The 12,908-nt window shown below is 56.1% G+C and overlaps 3 non-coding genes across 3 annotated transcripts; 2 read left to right on the forward strand and 1 right to left on the reverse strand.

Moving 5' to 3' along the window:
* Positions 1–3,731: 3,731 nt before the first annotated feature.
* On the forward strand, positions 3,732–3,804 carry TRNAR-UCU. Its single transcript has one exon. It is a non-coding gene; the product is annotated as a tRNA-Arg (tRNA).
* A 6,656-nt stretch (positions 3,805–10,460) lies between these two features.
* Positions 10,461–10,542, reverse strand: TRNAS-AGA. The gene has a single exon. It is a non-coding gene; the product is annotated as a tRNA-Ser (tRNA).
* A 1,379-nt stretch (positions 10,543–11,921) lies between these two features.
* TRNAC-GCA lies at positions 11,922–11,993 on the forward strand. Its single transcript has one exon. It is a non-coding gene; the product is annotated as a tRNA-Cys (tRNA).
* The last annotated feature ends 915 nt before the right edge of the window (positions 11,994–12,908 follow it).

Below are 12,908 nucleotides of genomic sequence, written 5' to 3' on the forward strand. Positions count from 1 at the left end.
ATGATTTAGTTGGGAATTGGTCCTGCTTTGAGCATGAGGTTGGACTAGATGACCTCCTGAGGCCCCTTCCAACCCTGATATTCTATGATACTCTAAACTGACCACCAAATTTAAGTTGCGGGTTTTTCCTGTCAGGTGAGGACTCTGGGGCAGGGCTGGGGATAAGGAACTTGGGGTGCAGAAAGGCTGCCCCAGGGCTAGGGCCAAAGAGGACTCCCCTCCACCCTCCCTGGCAGCAGCAAGCTCCAGGGGAGGGACCCCTCCTCTCCCCCGCAGTTCACTGCACATGCTCCTAGGGTCCCTCTCAGGTCCAGAAAGCCCACTCGGCTCCCCTATGGTGGGTACCGAGGGGGGAGGTTGCCATCACGTATGGCCTCCCCTGCTGCCACCCCTCACCATAGCCTCACTGGGGATGGGGCTGCCCCTTGCCCAGCATGGTGCAGGAGTGGGGACTGCAGGGTGGTAGCTGGGGAGGGGCAGAGTATCACAAAATTCACCCAAGCCCCAGCTGCACAGGTCTAAGAAGCTCCCCTCCCCAGTGGTGTAGCCAGGTTCTAACATGAGGGGGAGCGAACACGTAAAAAAAGATGCCAGCCAACATATCCAATTACTAATCAGGTAGTTCTATAACAGGCTATAACAGGCTGCCCTGGACCCCATCACCCCCTGAAGCACAAGGTAGGGGTAGGCACCACCATGTTGTGCAACAAACACTTGACAAAATTACTGGACTTAGTGATGGACAATGCGGGCAGGTGGGTATTATGTCATTCAATCATTCAACCCATAAAATTGCACACATTTTGCCTCAGTGAAATTAAATATCCAGAGAATTACTGGGCCTGTGATGATGATGATGGCCAGGGCTTGCTCACCTGTGGCTCCCCCTCCCTGTGCTGTGGAGGCACAGCCAGGCAGGTCTGCATCTGCAAGCAGGCACCCTGCCTCAGGTGCAGCTCCCATGGGCCCTGATAGCCACTAGACTGGGAGCCTCCCGGCCAATGGAATGGGCTAGGCTGCGGGGTGGAAGGCAAATGGGGAGATTGTAGGGAGCTTTGGAGGAGGGGAGGCAGTGGGGGAGGGGAGTGGGCTGGCACAAAGGGGAGGGCTCTCTGGAGAGGAGTGACAGGGACACAGGGGTCATTGGGAGTCTCTCGAGGGGGCAGAGGGTTGTGTGGGTCTCTGTGGGGCAGGGGGCTGTGATGGGCGGAGCCAGCTGCAACCTGGTCTGCTCTGCGGGGGGTGTTGCTATAGTCCCCTTAGGAAGCCCCTCCCCCATCCTGTGTATTTTATACCAGCCCCGGGGTGCCCATTGCTGCTCCTTTCCCCGCCCACGGCTCCATCTGTCTGTCCCCACAACCCCCCAGCTGTGTCCTGGTGTGTGTCTGTCCCACAACCCCCTGGCTGTGTCCTTGTGTCTGTCTGTCCCACCACCCCCGGCTGTGTGTGTCTGTCCCACAACCCCCCGCCTGTGTCCGTGTGTCTGGCTGCCCCCACCGCCCCCAGCTGTGTGTGTCTGTCCCGGAACCCCCCAGCCATGTCTGTTTGTCCTCACCAACCCCCCACCCCAGCTGTGTCCTTTTGTCTGTCTGTCCCCACCACCCCCGGCTGTGTCTGTCTGTCTGTCCCCACCACCCCGCTGGCTGTGTCCTTGTGTCTGTCTGTCCCACAACCCCCCGGCTGTGTCCGTGTGTCTGGCTGCCCCCACCACCCCCGGCTGTGTCTGTCTGTCCCATAACCCCCCCAGCTGTGTCCTTGTGTCTGTCTGTCCCACAACCCCCCGGCTGTGTCCTTGTGTCTGTCTGTCCCACAACCCCCAGCTGTTTCTGTCTGTCTGTCCCCACCACCCCCAGCTGTGTCCTTGTTTCTGTCTGTCCCCACCACCCCCTGGCTGTATCCTTGTGTCTGTCTGTCCCACAACCCCCGGCTGTGTCCGTGTGTCTGGCTGCCCCCACCACCCCCAGCTGTGTGTGTCTGTCCCCACCCCACCCCGCTGTGTGTGTCTGTCCCACAACCCCCTGGCTGTGTCCTTGTGTCTGTCTGTCCCACAACCCCCAGCTGTGTCTGTTTGTCCCCACCAACCCCCCCTGCCTGGCTGTGTCTCTGTGTCTGGCTGCCCCCACAGCTCACCGGCTGAGTCTGTCTGACAGGCACAGACCCTGCTGCTCGCTCTGCCCAGGGCTCAGCCGCTGCCTGTGGCTCGCTCCCCCTCCCTGCTGTGGAGGCGCGGCCAGGCAGCTCCGGCACCGCCCCTGGCAGCTCCCATTGGCTGGGGTTCCCGGCCAATGGGCTGTGAGCCCAGTCGCTGCTGGGGCCTCTCCCGGGAGCTGCCGCTGCGGTGAGAGCGCCCGGCAGTGCGACGCGGGGACCCCCGAAGCACAGGGCCTGGGGCCTAAACATTGGTGGAGCTGGGCCCAGCTTCAGGATTATTGGTGGAGCCTGGGCCCCACGGGCCCATAGAACTCGCCGCCTATGTGCCAGGGCCATGTCGAAACTGTTTGAATTGGGCCCCGCACTTCCTAAAGCCGGCCCTGAGCACAGGCAAAGCAGAGGATGGTTTTGATCTATCAAGCTCTGGGTTACAGGCCTAGCACACTTCTGCTGCACCACTCTGCTGGCTTCTCACTCACAGTCCCCAGCACCCAGTCTCCAGCATCCACACTAGCACCTTGCGAGCTCTAGCGCTGGCAGGCAGATGCACTGGTTTTTGCTGGTGCTACCAGCAGGGGATCGGCGTCATGTACCACCCAGCCTGCCGGGGGCTCCAGGAAACACATCTGCAGGCATGGCCACACTCTGAGGCCACCAAAAATATTGTGATGAGACCCCCTGCTCCAGAGCATGGAGGGGGAAGCACCTAAGGCCAGCGGACAGCCTGGGCTGGGCAGATGCTCGGAGCAGAGCACCAGAGGGCTGCACTGGCTCCCTTCTTAGCAGCAAACTATCAATTCCCCTGACCCCTGAGACTGCAGCCTGCAGCTAAGGGTAGCGCCCACTGGGGGTTAACAGACAAACACACTCACCCATTGTACCACAGAGACACATGAATACAAAACTGCTGTTACCAAGGCTGCTGCCTAGCAGACTGCGCACCTGCCTGCCAGTGCTCGTGCTCACCAGGCGTAGTGTGGAGGCTAGAGGCTGGGTGCTGGCTGTTACTTGCAAAAATCCAGCAGAGTGGTGCAGCAGAAGCGTGCTGCGCCCATAACCCAGCAATTGATGGATCAAAACCATCCTCTGCTAAAGATGTGCTTGTTTCCTTTCCCTCTGGGCCTTCAAGTGAGGCGGTGACCAGCAGAGTGCCTGGGCCATGAGGCAAGAGGTGGCTGAGGCGGGCAGCTGCCTGCCAGGGAGCTCCCTGGCACCTCTGGCTGCCTGGGCTGAAGGCAAGAGGCAGGCCTGGGCGTGGCGAGGGCCTCCTGTCCTGGACTGAGGGCGCAGTGCTTCCTGGTCCCCTTTTCCCACCCACACCGGCAGGCGGCTGCTGCGGGAGAACACGAGGGAGGCTCTCGGGATGCTAGGCAGCTCTGTGTGGCTGTCAGGGGAAAGAGCCTTCTTCTCTAAAGATGGCTGGCAGAAAGGTGGTGCTCAGCTCTGTAAGCAACCTGCCCAGTAGCCTCACTGCCAGGGGATGCAGACATTTCTGTAAGGTGCAGAAAGAGGGTATTTGGTGTCCAAGTTAATATGAGAAATATGCATTTATGAGATGGAATTTTCATTCTTCCGTCAGGGCCCCAGTGGCCTAATGGATAAGGCAATGGCTTTCTAAGTCAGAGATTGTGGGTTCAAGTCCCATCTGGGGTGAAAAACTGCCTTCTTCCTGTATACTGCAAGGAAACCTTGGCCTTACTTTCACCAAGGAAGCTGGGAGTTGTTTGAACACAAAATACTGCATCTTGGGAAAAATCCCCCAGAAATGGCATCTTGACAAACACTTTCTAACCCATCAGTAACAAACAGTTAATACTAGTGTTTGTCTGAGACTAGAGGGAAGGGGAGTGTTTACTCCAACACCTCGGTGAGTGAAACAGAGGGAAAGAACAAGGCTGTTCTGAAAGAGAAGGGATTTGTCTGGAGACAAAGCAGCCCCTGAGAATGAGCAATGGTGTGAAAAGAAGAGGTTGAAATGTGTTATACATTAGTTAGTGTTAGAGGGTTTATCCCTTCACCCTCCCATTACCAGGTCCTTCTTGTGTACACACAGAGCAGCAATAACCAAAGGTGCAAACAATGAGATGTTTATTGGATTGAACTTCCAGCAAGCAATGATTCCAGTTTCCGTCCTCATCCCAGCCCTGATGCCACAGAGCCTTGCCTGTGTCCCTGTTCCCATTCACCCCCTTAGCAAAACATAGGACATATGGTGACAAATTTCCTGATAGGGCCAGGCATCAAGGTGGAAGGTGCTGATATTCCATTTGTCCCTGTGCGTAGTGCAGTGCCCTGCACCTTCTCTCATACGGGCGGGCCACACCCGTTCCAATTAGTGTTCCAGACTTCCCACTATAGTGGGCCTGGGAAGGCTGGGTCCAAGTTGTCTAGTACAGGGGGGAGGGGCTTACTCCATTACTTCTCGGTTATTTCCATAGGCAACATAACACAAGTATACTTAGCAATACACCAGCCGCTGTAACAATCCACAGCAACACCGAGAGACCTGAGCACTGCCGCATGGTCCAACATCCCGGCCACCACCAAAACACCTCCTCTCCTCCTTCGACGGGGTCAAGCTCTTAACATGCCCAGTTGCTGGCAGCTGCAATACGCTGCCGCTGCAGGTTTTCGTGCTTTTGTCCATATCAGAAGTCCATTGAATGTCCACAGAGAAATGGGTTATTGTCCAAACCAACTTAACCACGTGGTGTGGAATCAGGCCATATGCCCTGGTTCGATTATTCACAGCAGTAAGATTCACAGGTCTATCTGTGCACCAAAGCCCAGAGAGCAGTGTGTAGTGTGGAATTTGGTTAGGGGCTGGTGTAATTGTGCCCCCAGTAATATGTACATTTCCAGCAAAACACCTCATACACAGTACACCCAATTGTCCACCCCTTGCCATGGGCCATTGGGTGTGCTTCTCCATGGCCATCAGGAAGGGGCACATTCAAACATCTTCTCTGGATTTACACCATTTTACACACCCCTCCATTGATTCCCAGCGAGCAAATCCCCTTCTCATTATTCCCATACGGCTTGTGGGGCCCACCTTAGCTGCCGATTCACTTCCAGATACCACGGTAGCTATTACACAGGTGCTGGCCTCCTTGTCGAGCATTTTGAATTTCCATACATATCTTCCCCCAGGTCAACCTTTTGAAGCCATCCCCACTCATGTCATGAGGTTTTTCTGTTCATTGAAACACAACAATGCTAACAACAAGACAAACACCACAGACAAACAACACAAAACATAGATTCATGGTATTATGGGTTATTCTTTTGCTGGTGCCAGCTTGCTTGTAGAGTGTCTGAAAAACAAAATAAACAATTTCCACCCCTCCCCCCCGTTGGTGGGGACAGATTAGTGCTTAATAATAATACCACTTCCTTTTACAAATGTCCTTGCTAATTGCAGGAAAAACAGAATAATTACCTCCAGGCTGTCCTTACTGTGGTCTATCATCAGATAGTGAATTACCCCACTCGCTGGTCATTTATGAAATTCATGAGGTGGTGTGCCTCAGTGTCCCCTCTTGTACAACAGACCAGGTTTGCAATAGTTTCTCTGCTGTACTAAGCTTTAAGTTTATTCTCAGGTGGTGAGAGACACCTTTAGATTTAGCTTTAGCACACACCCCCTTAGGGTTAATCTGTCCCCCTTATTTTCAGGCTTGACTTGTTTTTTCACCTCCCTTTCCTGGAGGGCCACAATCTGAATCTTCTAGTAGCTTGTTTGCTGACCAGATGTATTCATTATTTGCAGCTCCTTTATGCTGCTACTTATGGGCAGATCTCTCCTTCCACCATCAGCTAGGTAATTTGCATTCATACAGGCTTTCGGGCTTGCTTTTGGATCCAAAGCTATCAGCAAGGCCGGCTCTAGGCACCAGCCCTCCAAGCATGTGCTTCGGGCGGCACTTTCTAAGGGGCTACACTCCGCCCCCCCTTTTTTTATTATTTTTTTTTATTTTTTTGCTTGGGGCGGCATTGCCCGGAGCCAGCCCTGGAGCAGCCACTCGCCCGAGCCAGGATCCACACCCCCTGCCCAGCCCAGCAACGACCTGCCCAGCCCACTCTGGCAGGGAAATGCGGCGCCGCCCGGAGTGACAGCGGCAGCAGGACCTCGCCTTCCTCCCTGCATCCTGGGCCCCACTTCCTTCCCTCACACATTCCGGGAGCCCCTCTCACCACTGCCTCAGCCCAGGCTCGGCTCCCACTCCTTCCCTGGCTCCTCACAACACTCCGGGAGCCCATCTCACCGCCGCCTCAGCCCAGGCTCGGCTCCCCCTCCTTCCCTGGCTCCTCACACGCTCCGGGAGCCCCTCTCACTGCCGCCTCAGCCCAGGCTCGGCTCCTCCTCCTTCCCTGGCTCCTCACACGCTCCGGGAGCCCCTCTCACTGCCGCCTCAGCCCAGGCTCGGCTCCTCCTCCCTCCCCGTCTCCTCACACGCTCCGGGAGCCCCTCTCACCGCTGCCTCAGCCCGGGCTCAGCTCCAGGGACCCCGCCTCCCTCCCTCCCGGGCTCCTCACATGCTCCGGGAGCCCCTCTCACCGCCACCACAGCCGGGGCTGGGGAGGGAGGGAAGCGGGGTCCCCTCGAGCAAAGCCCGGACTGCGGCAGCAGTGAAAGGGGCTCCTGGAGTGTGTGAGGAGATGGGGAGGGAGGGAGGGAGCCAGGGTCCACTGGAGCCTAGCCCAGGCTGCGGCGGCGAGAAGGGCTCCCAGGGTCGGGGCCACCCAGAGGGGGCAAGTGGGTTAATTTTCCCCAGGCCCCGGGCCCCGCAGGGGCCCTCACGAGTATGTCGGAGGCTCCCCCCGCCTCCGTCTTCGCCCATCCCCCGGTGTCTCAGCTGGTGGGGGCGGGGCTGCGAGCTGCAGCTGAGCGGCAGGAGGTCAGGCCCCGCTGGAGACACCAGGCTGCTGCAGTGCTGTCGGGGAAAGAGGGTAAGCGGCGTCGTAAGGGGCTGGGGCCGGGCACCCCCTGACCCCATCCCCCTCAGCCCCGACCCCCAGCTCCAAGTCCAGCCCCTCTGAGCCGGGCACCCACTGACCCCATCCCCCCCAGCCCTGACCCCCACCTCCGAGCCCAGCCCCTCTGAGCCAGGCACCCACCCAACCCCATCCCCATCCTCCCCACAGCCCTGACCCCCAGCTCTGAGCCCAGCCCCTCTGAGCCAGGCACCCCCCGACCCCATCCCCCAGAGCTCTGACCCCCAGCTCCGAGCCCAGCCCCTGTGAGCTGGACACCCCCTGATTCCAGCTCCACACAGTCCTGAGCCCAGCCCCTGTGAGCTGTGCACCCCCCAACCCAGAGCCCAGCTCCCCACCCAGCCCTGGACAAGAGCAGCATCACTCCCAGGCAGCAACAGCCCATTGGCACCAACCATCACCATCACCCAGCAACAGCCTATTATGTAATTTCAAATGTAGACATACCAGTAAAGCATTTAATGTTTTTAAATCATGTATTTAGTGTATTTTCAAATTATTACAAATTAATTTTTGAATGTATTTCACTAGTTATTTTTTACATTTCCAAATACATGTTACTATAGTATTGCAACTTTTTTTTATGGAAGGAGCCCCCAAAATTGCTTTGCCCCAGGCCCCTGAATCCTCTGGGCAGCCCTGCCCAGAGTGTGTGAGGAGCTGGGGAGAGAGGGAAGCGGGCTCCCCTGGAGCCGAGCCCGGGCTGCGGTGAGAGGGGCTCCCAGAGTGTGTGAGGAGCTGGGGAGGGAGGGAAGCGGGGTCCCCTGGAGCTGAGCCCGGGCTGCGGCAGCGGCGAGAGGGGCTCCCGGAGTGTGTGAGGAGGTAAGCGGCCGCCTGGGCTCGTCAGTGCTGAGCAGGTAGCCCTGCAGCCGGAGATCCTCGCCTTCCTGCTCGCCGGGGCTGGGCCAGGGCACCGTGAGGCTGAAGAGCAGCAGGTCCGGGGGGCTCTCCAGGTCCTCGGCCACCAGCATGTCGGGGGTGAGGGCAGTGAGCACGAGCTGATCCACCTCGGCCACCAGCAGTGCCACGAAGCCCAGGGAGGGGGCCGTGTTCTCCGCACCGCCCCGCAGCCGCACTGCCACCTGGAAGTACTCCCGCTCCACGCCACCCTGCAGCCACACTGCCACCTGGAAATACTCCGCTCCGCACCACCCCACAGCCGCACTGCCACCTGGAAGTATTCCTGCTCCACGCCACCCAGCAGCTCCACCCGCACGGGGACAGAGTCGCAGCTGGGCCAGGGTTTGGCTGCCGTGTGCTGGTAGTGGATCCCACGTTTGGGGGGGAGCCCAGTGCTGGAGTGGCAGCAGGTGTGGGGGAAGAGAGATCCCAGTGCTGGGGTGGCAGGGAGGCACTGGTAGGCCGGGGGGGCGGAGCTCAGGGCTGGGGAAACAAGGGGGGCAGCCAAATTTTTTTTTGCTTGGGGCGGCAAAAAACCTAGAGCCAGCCCTGGGAACAGGTGAAAGGACAAAAGAAGCAAGAGATGAAGAGAAAGGAGGAAGGGATGGATGGAGGAAAAGGTGAAACACAAAGGACAAACTGTAATGTTCCCAGGGATTATAAGGGACAAAATCCCAGGTGCAGAATAAAATTCTGCCTCCTTAAGCTCGTGTTTTCCATGCCTAGATTTCAACTGTCACCAGATGGATCAGACTGAACAGGTTTCAAACCTAGAGGAGGCTCTTACCTTCTAAACAGGGACGGCTGTTTTCTAGTAAAATCAGGAAAAGAGAAGGAGAAAACTTGAAAGAGGTTCCTCCTGGCGCTCACATCCATGAACCCGAATATTCTCTCAGTCGTCAAAGAGAGACCTCGAGAAGGAGACTTGCTGAAGCAAAGCCACAGGGGTCTCTGAGGTTTCCCTGGCCCCTCGCTCCTGTCCTGCCTGCCTGATGTCAGCATCTCTCTGTGAGGTCACCACCTCCCCACCAGCTTTGACCAATAGTCTGAGGTCCTGCAAAAGGCCTTTGTGATGTCACTGCCACACCCCTCCCTTGCTGTGCTAATGTCCTGCCCCTGGCCAGGCACTGTGGAGGTTTGAGCTACTCCCTGTGGATCACCCCACTCAAGGAGCGTTCGTTCTAGGAAGCAAGCCGGTAGTTTTGGACCATCTGCACATTTTGTCACTTCACTATTTATTAGATCGTTTATGAATATGTTGACTAGTCCTGGTCCCAGTGCAGACACCACTAGTTACCTGTTTCCATCCTGAAAACTGACCATTTATTCCTACCCTTTGTTTCCTATCTTTTAACCAGTTATTGATCCACGTGAGGACCTTCCGGAGGTGAAAGTAAGCCGGTATGTTCCGGTATGGGGTACCGGCAAGAGCCAGTACGCTGTGCCAGCCCTGCCCGGCTTCCCCAGGCTGGTGATTTAAAGGGCCCAGGGCTTCCTGCAGCGGCCAGAGCCTCGGGCCCTTTAAGTCACCTTCCGAACCCCCCTGCCGGAGCCCCGGGGAGCAAATCACTGCCGTGGATGCTGCTCTCTCCCGCTCTGCCAACACAGAGCAGGGGCGGCAGAAGCTTCCTTACAGTGGGGGGAGGGGGACCATTGTCTGAACTGTGGCACCCCCATGACACCCGTTCCTGAAGGACCCCCACCACGTCTCCCCCCGAGGCCACACCCACAGATGCCTCTTCCCCAAGATTGCACCCTACCCCCCGCATCATTTGTCCTAACAGCCAGTAAAGAGTGGTGGGGCCATGGCCCTCTAAACCCCCTGTTCCAGCACCCCTGACACAGAGCTAAGCAGGCAGCAGTGTGTGTGTGTGACAGAGAGTGCTGTGCTGAGCTGAGCCAGGGAGAGAAGGGGGGCTGATGTCGGGGCTGTCCCCTGCCTCAGGACTGGTTGCTTCCAGCAGCTGTCTGAACTTAGAGACAGTGTGCGACACACTCACTCTTCCGCAACGCACACACTGTCTCCCCCCCCAGACACACACGCTCTCTACCCCACCACGCACATTGCAGTTGAAAAGCAGCTGGCAATCTAGTAGGATGCCCATGGACCAATGGGATAGAAACCTGCATCATGTGATGCTGTACCAGCCCGTGAGGCATTGCAAACCCTTTCCAAAGCACCCTGCAGCCAGCTGCACAGTGGGATAGTTACCCACAGTGCACTGCTCTCTGTGGCAATCCAAGAGATGCTAGCATGGATGTGCTCTGGTGACACAGGGGCATAGGGTGGACATGCAATAGCTGTTCAATTAAAACACTTTAACTTAAGCCACATTATTCTTTCATGTAGACATAACTGAAGAGTGAGACAAGACCCAGCTCCATTGAAACTAAAGAACCACAAATTCCTGCGCAGTTGGCAGGATTTGAACCTGCGCAGGGAGACCCCAATGGATTTCTAGTCCATCACCTTAACCACTCGGCCACAACTACTTGCTTGATATGTGGCTCTCACTGCACTCTAGTTCTGTTCTCACTGAGTGATCAATTACAGTTGTTTCCTCAGACCAGCTTCCACAACACACACACTGCTGTGCCCTTGTGTAAGTGTGTCCATGGCTGAACTGCAAGAATTCCTGCTCCTTTCCCTTCTGGCTGGAGCACGAGGAGAGTGCGTTTGTGTCTAATGACATTGCTGTAGATTTTTGTCCATTTCCTGCCTCGATCATTCAGACAGTCCCTTTCCCGTCATATCCCCAGCACATCAGTGATTGCGATAGCAGGGGGAAGGTTTTCTCTGGGGCACTGAGCTTTGCCAGGGGGTTGGTGGCTCCTTTCTTTCCTCACCCTGGAGTAAACTCGCTTTTTATTCCATCCTTGATGTTTCAAGGAATAACAACAGATGATCAAAGAAAGAGGTGGACAGGGTAGGTCTCAGGGGAGGGGCAGAGAGGTGTGGGCAATGGACAGGGGAGGGGGCAGAGAGGGGGGGCAGCAGGCAGACCTTGGGGGAGGGGGTGGAGAGGCGCGAGGAGGCCCTGGGGGAGGAGAGGAGCCAGCGACCCGCAGGCCTCAGCCAAAGAGCAGGGGTGAGAAGTGGCCAAATGGGAGTGAGGGTGGAGCACAGGGGGGGCCTCGGAGGGAGGAGAACGAGGGCAGGGGGTGGAGGGGGGGGGCAGCACCACGGTCTGGGCAGGGGCCGCCCACAGGATTCAAAACAATTTCAGTGGCCCCTTCCATAAAAAAAGTTGCAATACTATAGAATCCTGTATTCTCCTGGGGGTCCTGCAGGGCCTGGGGCAAATTGACCCCCCGCCCCCCCCCTCTGGGCAGCCCTGCCCTCAGCCTCTCCCTGTAAGTCCCCTGCCCCCTAGACTCTCTCCAATTTGTTTCTGTAGTGTGTGTGTGTGTGTGTATGTGGGGAACTGGACGCAATGCTCCAGATGTGGCCTCCCCAGTGCTGACTAGAGGGGAATAATCACTTCCCTCCATCTGCTGGCAACGCTCCTACTAATCCAGCCCAATATGACCAGTTACCCATATTGAATGCAGACACAGCAATATTTGATACATTGGTCCCTGTCCATTCAGGAGGTTATTTCCCACCTATTCATAAATAATGAAGCTGCTCTAAGCGGAGGGGAGAGAGCTGTCCTGTCCGTGCAGTTAACCCACCTCCCCGAGAGGTGGTAGCTATGTCAGTGGGGGAAGCTATGTTGGTGGGTGTGCAAGCTGTGGTGTCTACATGTGTATATAAAGTTTAATCAAACCCCATTTTTAAACTCCTGTGGTCTGGGAATAGAAAAGGAGCTCTCTGAGGCAGAGCCCGTCCTTCAAAATCCTTAAGACTGACTTGCCAACACAAATGTTATGGGGGTATAACTCAGTGGTAGAGTGCTTTACTGCAGATCAAGTGATCCTTGGTTCAAATCCAAGTGCCCCCTCACAAACCTGTTTCTTCAATAAAAGCAATTCAATTTCCAGTATACTCAGGAGCTCCACTAAATTTCCTGAGCAAATGCATAAAAACCTAGCAAACATGTCCCCCAGCTGAAATCAGTTCCAATCCTCTAAGTGTCTAGGGGCTTGGCTACACTTACAAATTTGCAGCGCTGCAGCAGGGTGTGAAAACACACCCTCTGCAGCGCTGCAAATTGCGGTGCTACAAAGCGCCAGTGTAGTCAAAGCCCCAGCGCTGGGAGCCGCGCTCCCAGCGCTGTCCGTTATTCCCCACAGGGAGGTGGAGTACGGACAGCACTGGGAGAGCTTTCTCCCAGCGCTGGCGCTTTGACTACACTTAGCGCTTCAAAGCGCTGCCGCGGCAGCGCTACCGCGGCAGCGCTTTGAAGTGCTAAGTGTAGCCACAGCCTAGGTTTGTTTTCATCAATCAAACAAAGGCACATTGTGACGATGCGGTTCGGGTGGGACCCAACTGAGACTGCCAAATCAGGACCAATTGCTTAAACAGGGCAGTCACAGCCCTAGGCTGGGGTTTTTCCACCTCTAAGGCAAACCAAACCAGCCAGACAAAAAGGACTTTGGTCTCACTCCACTGGCTAACCACAAGTCACACAAGCAATTTCCTTAGACACTCCAGTTTCCCAGTATCACCACCAGTGCACTCGTCCTGGGGATACATGGTTATGAAAACCAACACCCCAATAAAAGAAAAAGGTTCCCTCGATCCCAAAGGACCAAGCCCCAGACCCAGGTCAATATACACATCAGATCTTACCCACAAATCACGCTGTTGCCAATCCTTTAGAATCTAAAATCTAAAGGTTTATTTACAAAGGGAAAAAGGTAGAGATGAGAGGTAGAATTGGTTAAATGGAATCAATTACATACAGTAATGGCAA

The sequence above is a fragment of the Mauremys mutica genome, unplaced genomic scaffold (assembly GCF_020497125.1).
Source record: "Mauremys mutica isolate MM-2020 ecotype Southern unplaced genomic scaffold, ASM2049712v1 Super-Scaffold_100320, whole genome shotgun sequence".
Taxonomy (NCBI): Eukaryota; Metazoa; Chordata; order Testudines; family Geoemydidae; genus Mauremys; species Mauremys mutica.